Source organism: Bactrocera dorsalis, chromosome 4, assembly GCF_023373825.1.
Source record: "Bactrocera dorsalis isolate Fly_Bdor chromosome 4, ASM2337382v1, whole genome shotgun sequence".
NCBI lineage: Eukaryota > Metazoa > Arthropoda > Insecta > Diptera > Tephritidae > Bactrocera > Bactrocera dorsalis.
This window is the reverse complement of record NC_064306.1, coordinates 49,948,752-49,971,821: the sequence shown is the minus strand read 5'-3', so window position 1 is coordinate 49,971,821 and position 23,070 is coordinate 49,948,752. Positions and strand designations below refer to the sequence as shown.

Here is a 23,070-nt window from a genome sequence, read left to right as displayed (position 1 = left end):
CATATATTTCGTATATAGGGCTCTATTAGGACTCTAAATTCTCAGAGCAACTCGAACTCTTCCTTTGTGATGGGTGGTGGTTTAACCCCAAGTATGCTATTCACTGGGAGTGTGTCAGTGAAGGTATTGATGGCGCCACTTTGAATGATGGTCAACGTATGTCCCAATCTTATTGCGTACGAAGTCTATACGCCGTACTGTTCAATGTCCTCGACGTAATCAAGAAAAAACCTGTTGATGTCCCTGGAAAGCGGTTACGCTGCAATTTGATGACTGCAGTTGGATCAAGTTAGGATCTTCCACACCGGTTGATAAATCTGATTTTCGGCTTCAATTTTACAGAGAAAGATAGAGAAATACATATTTTAATGAACGCAAAAAGCATCTGAGTTCTTAACAATTCACCATGGCCTGGAAGAAGCATGTTGCCGTATTGCCAATAGTGCAGATTAATTATATATTGCATAATTTATTGCGACAAAAAAATACAAACAGGTCCTTTGGACACGCTTGATCGTGCGAATTCCAATCCTACAATTATAGAGAACATTATAACTGCCTATGAGATACGGGTTTATGAGTCCGACATGCAAACAAGTCAACAACCATCGGAATGGAGGGAAAGAACGAACCGAAACCAAAAAAACCACGCCAAAGCCCCGCAAAAATCAAGGTGATGCTCATTGTTTTTTGGATATTTGTGGTTCGATGCATCATGAATTTGTTTCGGAGGAATAGACGGTCAATGAGCAGTTATATTTGGCCGTATTGAGGCGTTGGCGTGAAAACATCCGTCGAAAACCGGCCAAAATTGTGGAAGAACAATTGATGGATTTTACACGATGACAATGCATTATCACATCGAGCCACTTTTGCGACCGATTTTAAACAAAATGAATACCATCGATCAACCACTGTATACACCAGATTTGGCTCCGTGTGATTTTTTCTTGTTCCCAAACTAAAATTGACGATCTGTGGAACCCGTTTTCAATCGATCGAAGAGTTAGAACAAAATTCGCTGAAGAAGTCATCCCAAAAAGTGCTTATGAAAAATGTTCCGAGGTGTCTGGAAAAATCGTTGGCATTAGTGTACTACATCTGGTACCTTTTTGTCACAATGTATGGGTTGATATATGGTCCAGCTTTCGAAGAGAAGATCGCGAGTAGAAAAGTTATAAATCCAAAGTATTTGACAATTTTGATGGGTTAGGTATTACTCAGCCATCTTAAAAATACAGCTTACATTTAAATGATGTTTTTATTTTATTTTACATTTTATTACACTTCCTCTTGGTTTAATCGAATGAATGCTTTTGAAATGTTTATGGTGTTATAACCATTTAATTGCATTGCGTTTAGTGGTAATTAATTGCTTATGTGGTCATACATTTGCGCTATCATCATTATTTTTATAACAATTTTCGCAAAAACATTTGAACTGGTTAAAATGTCATTAGAAAGTGTTTTCACACCGTACATGTATTGACGGCTGTCATGGCGCTGCGACCTGTGCCACCGTCGCTATGCACATGAGTCCAGCCGTCCGGTTAACACCAGCGGACGCCTTTCGCCGTTGCGTGGCATAGACATGTGGCAAGTATAAATATATAGTATATATACGTATATATGTATGTATGTGTGTAGCAGCAGCAGCAATTATTCACTTTATTCGGTATGTTGTTGCAACTAACAAGTGTTGTTGACTCCGCGCACTGCCTCGGTTCGCTAGAGGAGATGTTGCGCATATGATAGCCGAACGTGGCACTACCTGTTGTTGTAGTTTTTTTTGTTGTTGATCAAAACAACAATGTCTTCCCTACCACCGCACAGTCCCTCGTTAGCAGTCGATCGAAAGTTATTGTTGGCTTATGCCATTTTTATCCATTTTATTTCATTAACCATTTTTCCTAGTTGTTTTTGCTACAGTTTAAGCTCGGAGCAACTGGCCGCTTTCGATCTGTATTGCTGTTAAAATGCAATTAATTTGCTATAATCGATCGTCAAATCGATCGATATATAAAATAACCAGCTTTGCTACTTTGCACTTTTTCCTGTTGCGCCGTTCGCGGCGGCTAAGATTTTTCTCTTTGGTGCGCGTCGTAAAGGTGTTTGATTTTATGAGCACCATTAAATTGAACGAGGCCAAGATTTACGATTTCGTTTTTTAAATTTTATTTTAAAGTTTTCGAATTTTCATTAACCTATTTTTGGTCATTATTCATTTCAGTTAAGTTTATGAATGCTTTAGAGAATACATAAAGTTGGTCGAAAATCGAGGTTAGTTTCTTTTATCGAGATTGAAATGGTGGTAATTATAAAATTGTTGTTCAGCCACGAAATAACTTTGGGGAAAATAAGGTGATTTAATTAAAGATACGTTGTAATAGACGAAACCAAATAATAATCCAAAAAATTGGCACAGAACAAATAGTTTGAAATATAGTTATAAGCATTTAAGGGAACTGGAGAGAGATAGTTTTTTAAATGGTATCCAAATAGAGGTCCTTTTTCAATAGACTTTTTTGAAAGATCACTCGTAAGTCATGTCACGCTGTCATGTTAGTTTTGTTCAGTACTGTTTGGCATTTCATCATGGAAAGACTTACGCCTGAACAACGTTTACTAATCGTTCAACCTTAAAAATTCCAAGAAGATCCGACGTCCTCGAGCCAAATTTTGATCAGCGATTAAGCGCATTTCTGGCTCAATAGGTATATAAATAAGCCAAATTGCGCATTTGAAACAAAGAGCAAGCTGAAGAGATTCAAGGTGTGCCATTTCATCCAGAAAAAAAACGGTTTGGTGTGGTTTGTCGGCCGGTGGGATCATCGGTCTATATTTCATTAACAATGATGTCGGTGAGAAAGGAACCGCCAATAGCGGCCGTTTTCGCGCCATGATAACCGACTATTTGATGCCTGAAATTGAAATTCCTGAACTCGGCGACATTTGGTTTCAACAAGATGGCGCCACTTCTCACACATCGCATCAACCTGTGGTTTTATTGAGTAAACACTTGGGTGAGGAGATCATTTCACGATTAGGGTGGTCGGTCGATTGGCCACCAAGGCAAGGATTGCGATGATGAAGACAACTGAAACTGGGAGGTTTCATTTAAGAAATAAACGAGATGTTGTTCAAGATAAGACACAAAATTGAGTCTCGAATAAGGTTGGAAGAATATCCGAAGTAACAATCATTATCTTAAGTCCATGTTTGCTGCTAATATTAAATCTATAGCTCTGTATGTATGTATATGTCAAGTGTGTGGTTTGCCAAAAGAAACCACAATCATTTTTTTACTCGAATATGTCGTACTTTGTGTCCGAATAAGTACTTTTGTGGGGAGTTCTTCTTGATTGCTTTAATATAAACAAACCACCGCCGAAAACTATCGCATTTTTCTGGAAATTTGTGGTGAACATGCTCTACATTCCAAAATTGGTTTGTATAATTTCAAAGTGGTGAGTCTTGCTTCGAAAACGAAGAACATTCTGGGCGGCCAAAAAAGTTTGAATATGTGGAAGTTCATTATTATACACAAAAATAGTCCGTCAATAGCTCGTACCTTGCTTTTTCCAACTACGATTTGTTCAGATCGATGCAGAAGCCGTCAATGGAACGCATTTCACTTCAACATAAACTGGCGCAGTTCTTTAGGATGGAATCCACAAGTTGTCAGAAAGATAGGAAAATGTTATAGTTTCAGTAGAGCATTACATTATAAAATACTTTTGTATGATGTGTTTCAGGAAATAACGGGAATTTTAAAATTTCGAGGTTTTGAAGGGTTAAATTGACAAAATCTGTAGAAGTCGTTGCTTGTTCGTGCATTATTGAGCAAAAACAACGACACTGTTCTGATGAACCAGACTCCATATTCTCCAGACATGGGGCTCTGTGTGACTTTTTCGTATTTCCAAAAATAAAGAGAACCCCTAAAAGGTCGTCTTACAGAACAGTTGAAAATCGCTGAAAGAGCAGAAGGCTATCGAGTTGGAGACCTGATTCAACGATTGGAAGAAGCGCCTGCATAAGTTCGTAAAATCGAATAAGGACTATTTTGAAGGCGACAATATTAATGCAGACAAATTAATGATTATTTTTTTCTAAAAGGGAAAGTTCTCATTATTTTCGGAACAAGCCACATTATTATTCTCTCAAATAAATGTTAAAATTTTGAAAACAAAGGCATTTATTCATATTTTGACCCAATTCATGAAGTTGATACCTTTGAATAATAAAAGTTTCGTTCATAATCTAGGTAATTATATATAAAAGACTATCCAAATCCAAGGAGTAAAATGACTGCGTACATATATTATTAAAAACAATTAATTTTCTGAAATCTTATTACTAAAGCCTCCGTAACGCCCTCAACGACCACTAATAAGAACCCTCTAGCCGTGGAGTGCAATAATATGCGGTACTAAAAAATAAGACAACAATAAAAAATATAATAATAAAACAAGTAATATTATGACACGCCCTCAGCGACATCGCAACGCTACGTTGAAGTTTGTTTTGACAATTTCGCTGACAACAATTGAAAGTGATTTTCTTGCTTTTCCGCTTTTCGCTTTCCGCGAGGCGGTCAAACAAGCGCGTAAGGCAATTAAAGGTGGCGCTTGTAGGAAAAAAAGACAAAACCACCAAAATAACGCTTAATTTACTAGTAAACTTTTCACTTTTCAACGCGCATGTGAAATGCAAGCGGTTATTTACACACACACGGCACACATAAAAATATATTTACAGAGGTATGAGTGCAGAAATATGTTTTGTTGTTGTTTTTGAGGTAATTATTAAATAATAAGCTAGCAAATAAACAGTGAAACCAGAAGAAGAAATAAGAAAGGCAATTGACGAGTCATATACATACATATTTACACACACACGCACATACTCTGAGCTAGTAGGTATGCAAATGCTTAGATAGTCGCAATTATGCGTATGTGTGCGTGTGTTTAGTCGCAGCAAACTATGCGCAGACTTCCGTAGTCTCATGCTAGGCACGCAGTTTTTTATTTCACAGACTTGTCGCCATGTGCAGTTAGACCAAACTGACGCACAGGCGCAAAGGCGCCCAGGTCATAATTGTGGGGGCAAATTATATTTGCAGCCAACTATGTATTCATATGTGTGAGTGTGTGCGTGTATGTGCATGCGGTAGTAAAAAAATTAAATGTTTTACGCTTAAGACGTCTTATTGTTGTTGTTTCTTCTCGCCGCATTTGACTGTTTGTTGTGGTAATTAAAATTATTATTTCTATGCTTGTTTTCTCTTCTTGTTTATAATTCCTGTTGTCATTGTCGCTGTCAAACGGGTAATGAATGATCGCCAGCCTGTCTGCAATCAGTTTTATTTGCCGAGTCTTTGTTGTTGGCTATGCAAACGCACAGCACTTCGCTGCATATAATTCGCGACGGCCAGTTTTTAAGTCTATAATATGACATACGAATGCAAAAGGTTGTGAAAAACTGGCAATTGGCGAGTGTCAACAGTAAAAACTTGCGATTTGAAAATTAAGAGTGAAGTGACCGAGAAACAGTGGCATAGAAATGTTACAATTGAAATGTATTCGTATTCTCAAACTGGTTTGCAGAAATGAGCTGATAAAGAACTTTATTCTCATTTAGAACCAGCTTTTTGACGTTGGACGCCTCGTTGGTAACAGCAGCGCACTTAATGTCAAGAGTGCTTATAGTTCATAAGTGTGTTTAAAAACTATATATTTGCGGATTGTTATTTTTCAGTACAACTTACGAGGTGTGTTCAAAAAATAACGGTTTTCATTTTTTTTTTTGAAAAAAGATCATTTATTCGTCTACATCAAAACTGTCGCCTTCAAAATTGTCCCCATTCGACTTTATGCACTTATCCTTGCGCTTCTTTCAAACTCGATTCCCCCTTGAACCTCTTCCCAAACTTGATTTTTGGGCTAGCCTATAGCTCGTTCAGCGATTTTCATCCGTCTTGTTGCGACGGCCCTTCAATATTCTCTGTATTTTTGGAAATACGAAAAAGTCACACGGAGTCATGCCAGCCGAATATGGAAGCTGGGGCATCGGTACAGTATTGTTATTGATCACTAAAAGGCACAGAAATTGTGGTTTTTAACAATGGGAAATCGTCAAGCTCATAAAAACATGTCTTACCTTAACGGCTGCTACAGACAAAGTATGCAATGAACACAGTTGAAAATTTGATCGTTTATACCAACATTATAAAAAAGTTTCATAATTGCTCCAAACACGCGAAATTTTAAATTTGAAAATTACCGTTATATTCCAAACACACCTGGCATACAGAACAACGCATTAACCGATCCCAAATACATTTCGAAAAACACTAATGATATATTGGTAAAACAAACGTAAGTTATGTCAAAAAACACCTGAAGTTGGGTCGTATAGTTGGATCAGATAGTTCCCTAAATAACTTAAGTAGAAGGCGACCAGTCCAGATGGCAGCATTGAAATACCATTATACCTCCTTCGAAATAATTGCGTTCAGTGGCAAGCGTTTTAACTTTACCTCGCGGACAGCTTGAGTATTGAACAATAATATCCCTATATCTCATCACATATTTAACTAATATGCGGGCCCCAAATCTATTTGATGGAAAGTATAAGAAAAAAGTTTGAAAACAATACTTTCAAATATTCGAACCCAAAATCTATGCAAAAGATGGAGTAGAATTCGAAATATTGGGTAGTCGAAAAAGAATTTTCGTATTTTGGCAATAGATGTCGTTGCAGCCGTATATCTGCAGTGCTACCAATCACATTGTATCATACCATATAGTGTAGGAAAGTAGATTTTAAGCTTCATTTAACCAAAAAACATTAAATTCGAGGAAGTTGAAATTTTTTTTTTTTTTTTTGAAATTTTTGTTTAAAATCATTTTTAACAAGTTTTGGTAATAAATTTTCGTAACTTATATTTTTTATGTGTGTATGTTTGTATAATATTTAAAAATGTTTCCTCACCTTCTATAATCGATATTGTCTGATTATGCCGCCAAAAATGATTAGTGAATGTATAATTATGAAATAGAAATTCTATAACCGATCGCTGGGATGTGTCATCAGGCATTTATTTATTGTTGTTTCTTTCATCTTTTCAAATTCAAACTTTTTAAATACAAATTAAACACACACAAGTTGTGAAGTGTTAGAAAGTGAATTTCACTTTTTCGCATTTAAAATTAATAAATAAACAGAAAAAGGAAATAGATTGACACTCACCAATTGCTGTACAAATGTAGCGAATAACTGCAAAGAAAAGAAAACACAAACAAAGACAAAAATTAGTAATTTATTTACACATACATACATACATAGAGGCAATGCTTTAATGTTTGCTTTCGGATGTGAGTTTGCATGAATGGCTGGTGTTTAAAAATTGATTTTTATAAATGCCTTTGCATTGTTTTGCTCTTTATTGTTATTGTTTTTTGTTTACAAGTATTGTTTGTTGGGTGTTTCCGCGGACAGATTAACTGCGCGCTGGCTTTTAACACTTGCTGGGCGGTAGGAATGTGTGAATGTATGCAAGTTATAGTAAGTGTGGGTACGCACATGCATGTTAGGGCGGCCCAAAAAACTAAATTACGGAATTTAAGGGGGGAAAAGAATCTGAAGATAATATTACAGGATTTTTTTTCTTAATTTTAATGGTGTCGGTGGCGACACACGCCCGCAGGATGGGGCTAACAGCACGAAGAAACTGCAGGAAATGTCTAGGGCAGCGCACCAGACAAACATTGGAATGAAACTTGCCCGCATTGGCTACGCTGTAAGCATCTGGGGTCTCCACGACGTGATACACTGGAGGAGGTATCGATAGTAAGGCCGCAGAGTCTGTTAAAATTCGCATCAAGCGCAGGCATCCTAAAGGACGACTTCTTAAAATTTTTTTTGGCTCACCCTAATGCATATGGTGATTATATGTAATATTGAGCGTTGTCTATGTAAGATAATTCGTAACAGCGTAAAATTATGCCTGGGCGTTAAGTCAATCACAAATAAATTCCTGAGCAGTAAAAGTCTTTTGTTATAAAATATTACGAATTTTTTATGTGCTGTGTGTGTATAGCGCAAATTGTTTGCAAAACTACATTAACGCCCAGTCAGTCGGTGGCATTAATTGCTATACGAGTTTCAGCGCAAACATATGCAAGATACAATTTAAGTGAATATACATACATATGTACTTATTTATATTTTATTTTTCGTAGTTACCATGAAAATCTCATTCAACGTGACTAAAAACAAGTCCTGGTAAAATCTGAGCTCTTTATATTAATATTAAGAGGTGCCTCATCGACATTTTCGATTTCCCATATAAATTATATGGAAAAAAAATCATTTTTTTTGTGGTGGTTATTGTGCGGAGGTTTTAATGGCACGCGATGGCGGCCAGTAGGGATGGTAAACTCGATTCCGATACTACTCGAGAATCGAGTTTTCTCGTAAAATAATCGATTTTGGTGGTATAGGCAGTGTGTTCGTTGTCCCCCAATTACAGAATACCACCCAAGGTACATCACAAAGACTTTTAAATATGGTGGGCTAAAGGCTATGGTATGGGCTTGTTTGTCGTATCCTGGCGATGGTCCAATCTCTTTGATCAGTGGCATTATGGAACAAGCAGTGTACATTAATACATTGAAAGATGTAATGCTACCGTATGCTAATTGGAAAATGTCGTTAAAATGGACATTTCAGCAGGATAATGATCCTAAACATACGAGCAAACTCGCTAATCAGTGGTCTGCATCTGAAAACATCTACTTGATACCATGGCCAGCACAATCTTCGCAACTAAACCCTATCGAAAACTTATGAGGCGATGTCAAGAAAAGTGTAACAATAGCAAAACCATCGAAAAACACAGAGCTTTGGCAAGTGTTTAAGGAAGCATGGGCTCAAATCTCTGTGAAGCGTTGTAAGGACCTTATTGATTCCGTGCCAAGCCGATGCCTAGCTGTTATAAACAACAACGGATTTACAACAAAATATTAGACCTTAGCAAACATATTAAATATGAAATATTTACTGTTACTTTCATATTCTTAGTTTTATGGTCTTTTTTAATAGCCACTACTATTTTCTTGAACAGCATAATTTTTCAATTTTATTTTAATTTAATAACTGTATGTAAACTAAAAAAAATTTATGGTAGATAAAACTGTAAATATATCATACATTAATTAAAAATTAGGTTTTTTATAACTTTCTAATCGAATATTCTTCTTATCATGTGATTTGACTGTTAAATAGTTAGTAGCCACCGGCACTACTATTTTCGTGAACACAGCTGTATGTACATATATAAATACTTGATTTTAACCCGCAGAAAAATGAGAAAAGCTTTATAGAAATCCCTTTCTAACTACCAGGTAATAATGTTTCTACAATTTCTGGTACTAAGATAGGCAGAACTTACTAATATGAACCCCCACCCAGTCTTGTAGTACAAAATATGTTCCAAAATTATATACAGGGTGTATTTTAGAAACTCTCTATAGCGCCTTAAAACCATTATGTACATACATCCGTACTAAATAGTCTCCACATTTCCTTGCACATATAGTATTTCCATATCAATAAGTTTCAGGTAATAGGTTTAAAGGCTTAAAGGTAATATTGGGTAGTCGAAAAAGTATTTTCGTATTTTGTCAATAGATGTCTTTGCAGTCGTATATCAACTACTCAATATTTACATGAAAATTTCCTACAAGCCACATTCATATCTCCATAAAAATACTAAATTGTATTTGCTTGTGACAACCACATTTATCCATAAGTATGTGGACAATAACTATAATTTTTGCAAATGTACGCCTTTTTAATACGCATGTACATAATATAACTTTAAGTGCATTTATTATTTTTAAAAATTTTGTAATTCGACTCTTGAGCTGAGTTTTCACGCCTGATGTCATACAATGTAACTAATTCGCATAAAAATTTTCAAAAAGCAATAAAACAATATGTTGCAGGTGTTGACAGTTGCGGCAGGCGCGCAAATATGCGGGAATATTTATGAATTTATGAGGATGTATGTAGGTTTATAATTGAACGGTTAGGTTATGTTCATGCGGATATATAGATGTGTGTATGATTCACAATCTTTCAAGTTATGTTTTAACACTTCTTGAAGTAGAAAAATCATAACATTCTCAACAAAAAAGCACTTTTTATAAGGAAATATTAATATTGGGTAGTCGAAAAAGTCTTTTCGTATTTTTAATCAAATTTCAATTTATTTTTTTTTTTTTGTATATTTATAATAATAAATAAATAAACAAATATGTACGATTTTGGTCGACCTCTTTTTGCTATTAGACACTATTCCAACTGTAAAACTTTCATCAGTGTAAATCGAAATTTCGAAATTTCCAGAACGGAAAGGTTTGTTTTGTTACACGAACTGATACGACAACGTCCCCGAAAACTTCACAAATTTCATATGGGTGCTTCCGTGGCTGTCTACCCTTTTTTATATAAAAATTTCAAAATAAAGCGAATTTCTTCATTATTTTCATTCATTTTTGAACAGCTGTAACTTTTCTTCAACTTCCCCGAATTTAATTTTTGGTTAAATGAACTTTATAATCTCACCTTTCCAACACTATATATTGTACTATGACACAATGTGTTTGGTAGCACTGGAGATATACGACTGCAACGACATCTACTGACAAAATACGAAAAGACTTTTTCGACTACCAAATATTTATAAGCTACATACATACACATATGTTTTAGTTGTCATCAATCTGCTCATTTCTAATAAATTATCCATATTTTTATTCAAAATCAATGTATATTATTTACAAGCCTCTGGCTCCTTAAGAAGCATTCTTCCATTCAAAAGGCAGATGCAGGAATCATGATCACTTCAAATCAGTTTAGCAAGAAAATTTGTCAAATATTTCTATACGCTCTTCTTCTTCATACTCAAAAATGTACACATATCATGTCGTTTGCAACTTCTTGACTACTCGGAAATAAAAATCCAAAAAATTAAAGATGTTGAAAATTCAACTAAACAAAACATACATACATATAAAGGGGCGAATACGAGTATTTAATTTGTTGTTATACAAGTAAAATTGCTCATTCAACAACATACAAATGCATTGTACTATATGAACTCCAATAGCGCGGCGTTGCCGGTATATTGATGAATGGTTGAGTAAAAGCAAAGTGTGTGAAATAGTGTGTGAAATAGCGAATGCAAGTTATTGATTTTAATTAAGACGAAGCTTTTTTAAAATGCTCTCATACGCATAGGAACTCATAGAGCCTCATAAAGCCTTTAAGACTTATACATACACACATTCACAAGAGTGGTGAATTTAAAACAAAAAATGTTAATAAATTTTGGATTCAAACTTCTTTTTGAAGCAAATGGCAATTCTGGTCGATTTTTTTCTTATTTAAATTTTTTCTAAAATTTCTCAAGTAAATACTTGCTGTTTTTTTTTTTATTTTTTCTACCCAAGCTATGAAGCACACCTAATACGAGTATAGCTGCTTTTTATTGTATTTACACCATAGTGAAATCTACGAAGCCTCTTCTATTCACAGTTAGGTGCACAAGCCTGAACCTCTACAACTCTCTCACTCTCTCAATTAAACTACTCAAAATTTATCTAATAATCTATACCTTTAAAACTCACATACTAAAATTTTAAAGAAATATTTCAAATATTTTTTCTTAATTACACTCTTCGAAGCAAATTTCTCAGTGATTTTTGCTTTCTACATACCCATTCAAAATTTTCTTCCAGCTTAGCGGCAAAGCAGAAAACGGCATTACTTTGTTTTTCTTTTATTTTTCTGTTTATTTTTTTATAGTCACGGTCACGTAATGCAGGATGTCATGCAGTAGTTTTTTCATAAGAAAAACTCACCTTTCTTGCAAGTCGATGGCACTGGGTATGCCCCATAATATTTCATAAATAAATTTTATGCTATTTGTCAAATCATTTCATATATTTATGTCGGCACTCACTTAACATCTTGGCTAAAACAGCCTTTTATATAAATAAGTACACGAAAAGAACTTACTTGTTTCTCTTACAAGATTCAGATATTTTTATTAGTTTTATATTTTATTACGTCTGTGGGAACCAGATTTTGACGGGCCGGGATATCCAATCCACCCAACTTCCCTCTGTCGTAGTTATTATTTCGATCCTATTTCCACGATGATCTATTAATCCCGTCTTTATCGGTATTACTTTTAATAAAGTTTTCGTTTGGTTATTAGAAACTTCAACCGAATCCTCGTCACCTATTCATGTTATTGGTTTTGTTAGAAAAATATTACAAATGCATTCTTTTGTCTTTTGTAAATAGCACTTACTTTCTTCATTCGAGTGTTGGCCTTTAATTAGAAATATTTGCATTAAACAAAATATTAATAAAATCGTTAGTTTCATTTTGAATATATTTTTTTTTGTGAAAATTTTCTAATCGAGTTTTAAGCAAACGCAAACAATTGAGGCACTTCTGCAAGCTTTGGCGATCGTTGTCGAAATAAACATTTTAAAAGCTCGGAGTTTTTATTCATATCGTTGCCCTACAGCAAACGCTCTGAGTATTCTCCATACATATCATACCATATGTATGTATATACGTAAGACTGCTTTTTTTTGAAAAATTCTTTCTTTTTTATAGTTTTGCGGCGAAAATCCGTCTGTTTATGTTGTGCACACTAAAGGGTATACAAAATATTACAATATTTTAAGAACAAAAAATTTAAATATATTATATATTTTCATTATAATTTCTTAGCTATTCCAGTACTGCCGATTATTTTAGCTGAGCTGTAGGGTATTAATTTTTTGATATGTTTATATTGTGATTCTTATCTCTAGCGTGTGTATACATTTCTGATGTCGTTAAAATAAAAATATATTCTTTTTGCCCATGATCAAGCTGTTTGTGCTGTACTTGAACGCAACGCCTTTTGAAAAAAGAAATCAACGTTGTTTCGTTGTTTTGAATAAGTTGTATCTATTAAAAACACTTGTTTCCGACAAACAATTATAACATATTACGTCGGACGAATACATTTACTGTAATGTGAATTAAAACAATTTTGAACTCTGACTCATTGATTGTTGCTGTGACTTCTTAGTCAAATTCATTTATAAATATATTTATGTTTGTTGTTTAATGAATAGTACTAATAAACATATATTACTGTACACTAAACGGTACATATATATGTTATGATTAAATCTTCGACTTTGACTATCACTCAATAAAAACAAAAACAAAAAAATTATTTGGAAACTCCCAAAAACTAATTATTATTAATTGGGAATATATACATATGTATGTATATATACGTACATTATTTGAAGCTTTTATTTGTAAAAACAAATATACATATGTATATACATATATTTTATGTTTCTTAGAAAGATGTTTTGTTTTTAAGTTGTTTGCAAATGTGGCAATGAATCGCAATTAGTTGGCATCAAAATACTGATTAACAACAAATTTTAATAAATCAGCAGCAAAAGATATTATTAAAATAATTCGCAAATATTTTATTAATAATATTTTGCTGACTTCAGTTTAGCAAGAAAAATAGTAAAAAAAAAATATTTTTATTTTTTATTATAACGGATGATCTAAGTAGAGGTATCGCATGCATGAGTCGTCTCAGTCGTAGCTGAGAGATAGTAGATTCGGTGCTGTTCGCAGCAAATCGAACTGACGTAAGACGACTTGGCGCATTGAGAATTTAATTTAAAAGCTTACAAAATTCAGCTGGATCTGCTTTATGGACTCTTGAAAAGTTCTAAGAAAATCCGCCAAATTTTGTTCAAATGGGAGGAAGAGCAACCTTAAAAGATTCAAGAGCTGCCATTACATCAAAACGAAGAAAAAAACAACGGTTTGGTGAGGTTTGTGGGCCGATGAAATCATCGGTCTATATTTCTTTAAAAATGATAAACGCAACCGTCCATGGCGACCGTTATCGCGCCATGGTAACCTACTCTTCGATGCCTGAAATTGAAGCTCGTGTTCTCAGAGACATGTTTTTTGAGTTACTTAAACTGGTTGAAATCATTAATGAGATGCGCTATCAACAACAACCAATCAAATTGAAGTGAACGATTGCCGAAAAACACTCTGAATTGGCAACGAGCAACAAGGCAATAATTCCAACATGACAAGGCTCGGCCTCACGTTGCATTAGCCATTTGGGAAACAACAACTGCGAAGTCACTGAAAAACCGAAAAACCGATAAAATTCTATATTACACATACTGAAAATTGCAATAATTGTTAGTGTTGTTGGAACAATGCAATTACTTCAGTAACAAATTTCTAAATAGCCAAGCGATAGCCCAGACTTAAGAAGGTTTTTTTAACAACAAATTTGCATAATAACTTGGCCCCGGTTAAAAGATTTCGTATTCATATAATTTGAAAGGTCTATCAAAACAAAAATATCACATAATAAAGCAAAACTGGTTCGATTCATTTTGTTTGTTGTATTTAAGCATAACGATTCTTTTATTTATTAATCATAACAATAATTGTACCTTGAGTCAACAATGGGGTTCAAACGAGTCATCGCTTCGGTGCATAAGTATTGAAAATCGTTCAGTCACTTTGGATATATGTACATGTGTATGTATGTATGTATATGTATTTTTTTCAGATTTATGTCACAAGCGGTTTGCAATTACATAGTCACTGCTTGTTGACCTGAAAGTGGACAAAGCGTATGTGCCGATCATACATACGACGAAAATGCATACCTCTTGTCAGCCAACTGAAGAAGCAACGGCTAATTGCTTGCCGATTAAGTGAGAGCGAAAATGTTATTGTATTTTTTTTATATGACCTCGTCATAAAAGCGGGTCAACGTAAAGGCGTCGACACGTTTTTGACTCCACTTTCATATACGCCGGCGCATACTATTTCGGGGTTATGTACAGCAATATGTGACGTTTGAATTCGTTATGGATGTGCGCTAATCGGTGTGACACGAAGCACGTGCTGTGTGCAAAAAAAAAAAATAAGAATAAAGAAATATTCACGAAATAAAAGAAAGAAGCTAAGACTTCTTGTAACTTATTCGAAACCGTTTCGGTTAATAGCAGAAATGTTCCCTTTCTTAGAATGTAAAATTCACAACAAATCAGTTTTCAATGAAGAAATAATATTTAAAGAAAAAGAAGCGATAGGCACCCTTTAAAGAAATTATAATACCACGTGACGGTTTTATTCCCCAGTTATTGAGAATACCACATATTAATATTGCTGCCTTTTGCGTTATAACAAACTCACACGCGACAAAAATAAACGAAATCAAAAAAACAAACTCATTATGCTTGACAAGCGAAACGAGAGTACCCAACAAGCATAACAACTTGAGAGAAATTGTCATTTTTATTACCACTTACCCTGTCTCTTTGCATCTTTTCTTTAGTGAGGTTAGGTGCATTGTTAGCATGCAAGTGCAGTCTGGTGAACAGTTTGCAAGATGAGTTGCTTAATGTTTTTTTATTTTTAATTTTTTACAATGATGCCACAGTTTGCAAATTTCACTTGTTGTGGCGAAAGCGGAAACCCCACAAAAGTAGTAGACTGTCGATTAGCAGACGAACAAGCGCAGAACTGTTAGTTTTTTTTTGCATTGAAAATATGTAAATAATCAAATAAACTCATTGTTTACCACTGTTAGAGATCTTTTCAAAGTTCAGAATAGTGTGGGTGGGTTGCTATGGACCAACCGTCAGTGAGTCAAAATTGCTGCATTTAGCTGGGTTTTCAGTTGCGGTTGATTGTGGTTTTTAGAAAGCTTTTGCGTCAGAGGACGAGACGGCATTAATCATACGAAGGTTCCTACCTTCGTAAAAGAATTATATGTGCAATACAATAACTTAAGTTTAAAGTATCAAAAACACAAAATATATTTTGATGGCTTACTGTTTTATTTATGGCTAAACCTTAATAAAACCTTATATACAAACTAAATATGTGAACGACGAATACTGCGTACTGGAAAAAAATTTACCGTTATTAATTCTCGAGATACACTGAAAAAAAATTTTGCACATATAATTCTTTTACGAAGGTTCCTATTTGTTTTACGGGGTTTTTAAAAAAAATTTACAATAGTGCATGAATATACCATTTATTACGACTCATCACACTAAACTTTAGGATCTGTCAATCTCACTGCAGATCACAATACTTGTATCTTTCTTGTCGATAATTTTCACGGATCTCAATTTTACCAACAAATTTGGTTTGAACTTCGCAAACCTCGCTGGCAAGTGAACAGCCATCGATGGCATCATCATCATCGGCATATCCAAGACCAGATATATATATTCAGCAGCCTACATAGCGTTCGTGCTTATCAGTAAGGTTCGATTGAATGGTTGATTGTGAAGAGTGAGTACATTTTTGACCACTAACTTTAGAAAAAAGCCTCATTATACCTCGGGATACGTATGCATATACATATGTTCAGTACATATGTATAAGCCTCACTAAATTAGTAAAGTAAATTTCTTAAGAAAATAAATAATTTACGGGACATATAAAAGGGCAATGCACTTTAATGGCAGGACTTATTACAACCAAGTCATCCAACATTAACGCAACGAAATTATAAAATGCAAAGCAACAACATGAAGTTTCGAATAATATTTTTGCTTAGTCTGTTGCAAATTAGCCTGAGCCTAAATTATCGAAGGTTTCCCTATTACAATTGGCCAAGAAAAAATGTGGTGTCAACGCGAAATAAACCTCAATCAGTAAATACTAGGGGTAGAGGTAAATAAGATTTTTTAAAACTATATAATTTTTTACTAATAATATCACAATTATATTTATAATTAAAATTTTGCGTATTAAATAGATCGTGCAATAGCCACAATCGAGGGAAGTGATGGAATTAACAACAAAGCTTTTCCAAATGGGGCTATTCCTGTAAGGCGTTTTAAGATACCATCATATAGCCAAAAGTATTATGTACGAAGAGAATATGCCGTAGACAACATTGCATTTTAAAATTGTAATAAATATTAAACAACAAAATTAAATAAAAAAAAGGAAAAATTAAATTGCAGTACAATAGCTTAGATATGAAGCCAGGATAATAGAATAGATTCACATATTTGTTATATCCTCTTGGCAGTTAGAATAATCACTTTTTTGTGATACATATGTATGTATATTTTTCAAGAGCCATTTCATACAAAATATAAATAAATTCGGCAGCTAAGTATATGCTAGAGTGGTGCTATATCCGCGGTTTCGAGAAATGAGCGGCTTACTTGGCAAAAATGATCCATATGACAAAAACTCACGGGCTAGTACTTGTATGTATATGCAGACAGACGGTCGAACAGATAGACGTGGCCATGTTTGTCGAATCAGCTAATCACGCTGATCAGTTTGTTATATATTATATATTGGGTTAGCGAAAAAGTCTTTTCGTATTTTGTCAATAGATGTTGTTACAGTCGGATATCTCCAGTGCCACCAATCGCATTGTGTCATACTATATAGTGTTGAAGGTGGAAAAGCTTCATTACACCAAAAAATAATCAATTCGGGGAAATTGAAAAAAAGTTACAGCTGTTCAAAAATGAGTTAAAATAATGAAGAAATTCGCTATATTTTGAAATTTTTGTATAAAGTCTGGCTACAAAAAGGAGCTCGATGTTTGGGTGCTACATGAATTGTCTGTGAAAAATTTTATGACCCAAATTAACATCTGCGATTCTTTGCTGAAACGAAATTAAATCAAACCATTACTGAAGCGAATAGTAACAGGAGACGAAAAATTGGATCGAATACGAAAATAATGTGCGAAAAAGATCATGGTCTAAGTGTGGGGAAACTAAACAAATCAAATTGGATTGGAAAGGAATCACTAACTATGAGTTGCTCCAGTTTGGTCGAACGATTGATTCTACATTTTAGTGTCAACAATTAATGAGATTGAAGCAAGCAATCGAAAAAAACGGCCAGAACTGATGAACAAAAAGGGCTTCTGAGAACAACGCTTGACCACACATATCTTTGATGACTTGGCGAAAACTGGGAGAGCTTGGCTGGGAAGAATTGATGCATCCACTAGTGCAGAACTCCCTTAATAGAGTAAACTTGGCTTCACGAGAAGCCTGTGAAAATTACTTGTCACAGTTTTTCGCCAAGAAACTAGAAATGTTTTACATTGATGGAATAATGTCTCTAGCGGAAAAATGGCAAAAAGTGGTCAACCAAAATGGTACATATTTGGTTCATTAAAGTTCATTATAAATATAAAAAAAGTTGAAATTTGATTAGAAATACGAAGACTTTTTCGACTACCCAATATATAAAGTATTATAAGATTTAGGGGCTATACTAGTGTAGAGCATGAAAAATTACGCGATTTTCATGAATTTTTTTAAAAGAAAGTACTCAATTGAATGCTTCGAAGTTCTTTGGAAGTACATAGTAAGGTATATTTTCAGCTATATTTTAAGATTTTATTTTTACAAAAATATTGAAAAATAACGGAGTTATGCGCTGTCTTCGGAGGTGCCAAAAAAAGTGCACCAACTGCTCACATGATTCCGGCCGAATGAGTAGCTTAAACAAAAAAATTCAAAAACGCTCTGTGAAAAATATCAAAAATTAACAAAATTGCGTCATTTTGAAAAGAAAATTTCGATTTTTTAGGTAAAAAATTGTCGTTTTTTAATGCCAATCAAAAAGTCCGTAATTCATTGTATAGAAAATGTAGTCAACAATACTTAGTTTTAACGAAGTCGATCGGTCAATTTCTCGTTGAGTTATGATGTCAGCAACTTTGAAAAATGCGAGCGGTTGCACTTTAGGACGCTGCCATCCAAAAACTATTCAAGTTACGACATTGCCGATTTCACAGCATAGTTTTGCAAATATAAGCTATCGAAAAAGCCAAAAAAAAAACTCCTTAAAGGCTTACAAACTACGTGGCATTTTTTAATATACCCCGTCCAGGAAAAAATAATAAAAGAATGAATTGAGTTCTATGGCAAATGGATCTATGGAAACTGTACATTTGTGAACATTTTTTAAGTGATAATTCGGAAAAATATCAGTGATCTTGTATTAAGAGAAAGACTTTATATAACCTCTTTGAGTGGTGGGGATAAATGTTTATACATAAAATTTATTCTACAAGAGCTTGATAACTTTTTTTTAAAAAACGCATAAAATTTGCAAAATCTCATCGGTTCTTTATTTGAAACGTTAGATTGGTTCATGACATTTACTTTTTGAAGATAATTTCATTTAAATGTTGACCGCGGCTGCGTCTTAGGTGGTCCATTCGGAAAGTCCAATTTTGGGCAACTTTTTCGAGCATTTCGGCCGGAATAGCCCGAATTTCTTCGGAAATGTTGTCTTCCAAAGCTGGAATAGTTGCTGGCTTATTTCTGTAGACTTTAGACTTGACGTAGCCCCACAAAAAATAGTCTAAAGGCGTTAAATCGCATGATCTTGGTGGCCAACTTACGGGTCCATTTCTTGAGATGAATTGTTGTCCGAAGTTTTCCCTCAAAATGGCCATAGAATCGCGAGCTGTGTGGCATGTAGCGCCATCTTGTTGAAACCACATGTCAACCAAGTTCAGTTCTTCCATTTTTGGCAACAAAAAGTTTGTTAGCATCGAACGATAGCGATCGCCATTCACCGTAACGTTGCGTCCAACAGCATCTTTGAAAAAATACGGTCCAATGATTCCACCAGCGTACAAACCACACCAAACAGTGCATTTTTCGGGATGCATGGGCAGTTCTTGAACGGCTTCTGGTTGCTCTTCACCCCAAATGCGGCAATTTTGCTTATTTACGTAGCCATTCAACCAGAAATGAGCCTCATCGCTGAACAAAATTTGTCGATAAAAAAGCGGATTTTCACATTTCGAACCGAACACTGATTTTGGTAATAAAATTCAATGATTTGCAAGCGTTGCTCGTTAGTAAGTCTATTCATGATGAAATGTCAAAGCATACTGAGCATCTTTCTCTTTGACACCATGTCTGAAATCCCACGTGATCTGTCAAATACTAATGCATGAAAATCTTAACCTCAAAAAAATCACCCGTTATTAAGAGAAAGACTTTATATAACCTCTTTGAGTGGTGGGGATAAATGTCTATACATAAAATTTATTCTACAAATGCGTTGCGGTCAAGTACAGCAGAAACAGCTTGATCATGAGTAAAAACTCGATTCTTTTTAACGACATCACAAATGTATACACACACATACATGAGATATACAGTTGCGGTAAAAATAATAGTAGTGCTACTATTGCACATAATTAAATGTTTCTATTTTTTCGCGTTTTCTTCTTTGCCCTTTATTCTCCTTAATATAATGTTTTATAGACAGAGTTCAATAAAAAAAGTGCCGTTATAACTGTATACGTTAGCACGTGGAGTCGTTATTTCATTTACTTTCAAATGTGTTGGCTATTGAGTCGGTCAAAATAATAGTAGTGCAAGGAGTGAGCTTCCGAAAAATTCATAAAAAATATTTATTTGTGTCCAAGATTTACAAAAAGGTAAGAAATGCATTTTTTGATGTATTTTCATAAATTTTTGTGATAATCTGATAAAGATCGTTCAGCTATGGGACAAGGAAAGCACTGCACCGCTGAACAGCGCAACCTTATCAAAAAACTAATTTCAAACGGGAAAACGTACAAAGAAGTTGAAGAAATTATCGGCTGTTCACCGACAATGATTTCAAACGCGTTAAAATATAAATCCCAACATGAAATACGTGGACGGCCATCCGCAATGACCGCTAAATTAGTCAATCGTGTGGTTAGATACTCGAAAAGTAACCCTTTCGCACCTGCAACTGATATCAAGAGTGACTTGCAGCTAGAAGCAAGCGTGGAAACTATCCGTAGACGTTTGCGGGAACAGGACTTAGCAGCTCATAGCCCAAGAAAAGTGCCATTACTGACTAAGAAGCATGTAGCGCAAAGGCTTAATTTGCGAACGATCACTTGGAATGGCCCCTTAAGAAATGGAGAAATATTTTGTGGACAGATGAATTCAAAATCGTGCTGCATGGTGCAAGAGGATCTCGCCAATATGTCAGACGACCTGCTAGTTCCGAATACAACCCGAAATACACAACTAAAACTATTAAACAGGGAGGGTCAAGTATTATGATTTGGGCATGTTTTTCATTTTACGGTGTTGGACCGATATACTGGATAAAAGAAAAGGATGGATCGTACTGTGTATGTTCGGATTATGGAGGAAATCATGCTCCCTTTTGCCAGCGGAGAAATGCCACTACTTTGGGTCTTCCAGCAGGACAATGACCCAAAGCACACAAGCAAGTTGGCGCAGCAGTGGTTTCAGAGGAACAGGGTTGAGGTCATGGAATGGCCTGCACAGCCTCCAGACCTCAATCCAATAGAGAATTTGTGGTGCGATGTGAAAAAGGCAGTTTCTGTTGCTAATCCAACAAATAATAATCAGCTTTGGGAAACAGTAGAGCGGGCATGGAAATTGATACCGAAGGAACAATGTGAACATCTCGTTACTTCAATGCATCGCCGATGTGGAGCTGTAATATCGAACAAAAGATACGCAACTAAATAGTAATTATTTTATAATTAATTTTCTTATTATCTTCAATTTAAATCAGATGAAAAGAAAAACTAATTGAAATATATTTTTGTTAAATAAAATCACACTACTATTTTTTTGACCGTCCATGTGCATAAGGTCGTAAGAAATAATTTTTTTAAAACGTTGTAATGAATTTTTTTCTAAGTTTTGTTTTATGATTTTATTGTTAAGAGTGGTTGTTCCTTAAAATAAAAACAACGAAAGTATTTAAATGAAAACATTCTACTTATTCTTCATTTCTTTTTTAATGTGTGGGCACTACTATTATTTTGACCGCAGCTGTACATACATACATATTAGTATTATGAATAAGCAGCACATTATTACGAAGTAGAGATAAGAATTACATATAAACATTTAAAAAAATTAATACCTTACAGCTCACCCTACATTCCTATTGGAATCGCTGTCGATTATTTTATAAAAAATATGACTTTTACGAAAATATATTTTTAAATATTTCGTTCTTAAAATATTGAAATATTTTATACACTCTTTAGTGTGCACAACATAAACGGGCGGCTTTTCGCCGCAAAATTATTAAAAAAAAATAAAGAATTTTACAAAAAAAAAAAGCAGACTTACTCATATATGTACATATATCGATATACATACATATGGTAATGCAATGTATGGAGAATACTCCGAGCGTTTGCTGTAGGGCAACGATATGAATAAAAACGCAAAGCTTTTAAAATATTTATTTCGACAACGACCGCCAGAGCTTGCAGAAGTGCCTCAATTGTTTGCGTTTGCTTAAAACTGGATTAGAAAATTTTCACAAAAAAATATATTCAAAATGAAACTAACGATTTTATTAATATTTTGTTTAATGCAAATATTTCTAATTAAAGGCCAACACTCGTATGAAGAAAGTAAGTGCTTTTTACAAAAGTCAAAAGAACGCGTTTGTAATATTTTTCTAACAAAACCAATAACATGAATAGGTGACGAGGATTCGGTTGAAGTTTCTGATAGCCAAAAGAAAATTATATTAAAAGGAAAGCCGATAATAAAGGTATCAATAGATCATCGTGGAAATAGGATCGACAAGAAACTAAACGTCGAAATAATAACTACGACAGAAGGAAGTTGGAAGGATTGGATAATCCGGCCCGTCAAAATCTGGTTCCCACAGACGTAATAAAATATAAAACTAATAAAAATATCTGAATCTTGTAGAGAAACAAGCAAGTTCTTTTCGTGTACTTATTTATATAAAAGGCTGTTTTGGCCAAAATGTTAAGTGAGTGCCGACATAAATATATGAAATGATTTGACAAATAGCATAAATGTAGAAATGAAAAAAAAAAAAAAAAAAAAGGATAAGCTGGGAGAAAATATAGAACGAGTATGTAGAAACCAAAAATCA

General features: G+C 34.4%; 1 protein-coding gene and 1 long non-coding RNA gene across 6 annotated transcripts in view; one reads left to right on the top strand and one right to left on the bottom strand.

Moving 5' to 3' along the window:
* Nucleotides 1–23,070, bottom strand: part of LOC105222794 (uncharacterized protein DDB_G0284459) — a 482,380-nt gene that overhangs the window by 69,178 nt on the left and 390,132 nt on the right. For 4 of the 5 annotated variants that reach the window (XM_049454104.1, XM_049454100.1, XM_049454107.1 and 1 more), the window contains one exon: nucleotides 7,255–7,281. The exons of the other annotated variant lie outside the window; for it this stretch is intronic. The gene's annotated coding sequence lies outside the window, so the exon portion shown is untranslated. The remainder of the gene's footprint in view (nucleotides 1–7,254; nucleotides 7,282–23,070) is intronic. 5 annotated transcript variants of the gene reach the window in all.
* LOC125778043 (uncharacterized) lies at nucleotides 20,335–22,879 on the top strand. Its single transcript, XR_007422471.1, has 2 exons — nucleotides 20,335–22,573; nucleotides 22,646–22,879. It is a non-coding gene; the product is annotated as an uncharacterized LOC125778043 (long non-coding RNA).